Genomic DNA, 954 nt, shown 5'->3' with positions numbered 1-954 from the left:
CACGTCGGCCTCATGTTTGTAAAATCGGTATTTTAATCGGTAATTAGAACGGTAGAAATCATTTATGTTCGGTCGGTGGTAATAACTGTAACCTGATCGGTGATGTTATTTTCGCCTCTAATGCTATTTCCGACACTAATACGAGTTATAGGACACCCTGCCATACAGTTATTTCCGCCTCATCCCACCGACAACATCGATTAGAGAGCTCTGATGTTTCGGTTGTTTTGTTTTTAGTTTTTTGCCATTATCGTGTGTCTTGCGTGTCATACATACATATATGTTTATAAATACACCCTATATATATATATATATATATATATATATATATATATGATATATAGAAGTGGGAGGAGTTATGCACAGATAAAAATCTCATGATTGGTTAATAGAAATGGCCTTATTTTTTCGGGATGATGTATGTTTATTTTTTGGCCAGATGGTGATGATGACGAAGATGATGATGGTGACGATGACGAGTGAAATGATGACAATGAAGACTGCCAGCTGTTGCAAAGTCAACGAGCAAGGTTTTTTGTAGCTCCATGTGTTTATATGTGTCTGTGTTTGTACGTACTGTACATTTGTGTCTGTGTGTGTGTATGTGTGCGTCTGTGTGTATGGGTGTGTGTGTGGTGTGAATTCTGTGGGTGTTTTTTTATATATTTCTTGAATTTGAATGTTTCCAGTTTTATATCGTTACCATCCCTGTTTGGCTGTTTTGTTAAAAGGCAATTTGAAGAGATTAACTTGAAAAATAAATAAATAACAATAACCCACATTTGTACATAATATAGTTATTCTTTCTCTCTCTCTCTCTCTCTCTCTCTCTCTCTCTCTCTCTCTCTCTCTCTCTCTTTATATATGTATATTTATGCACACAAAATTATATATATATATATATACAAGAGTATATATATATATATATTTGTGTTTGTGTGTGTGTGTGTGTGT

This window comes from Helobdella robusta, assembly GCF_000326865.2.
Source record: "Helobdella robusta unplaced genomic scaffold HELROscaffold_24, whole genome shotgun sequence".
Classification (NCBI taxonomy): Eukaryota; Metazoa; Annelida; class Clitellata; order Rhynchobdellida; family Glossiphoniidae; genus Helobdella; species Helobdella robusta.
The sequence above is the reverse complement of the archived record's forward strand: the minus strand, read 5'-3'. Positions refer to the sequence as shown.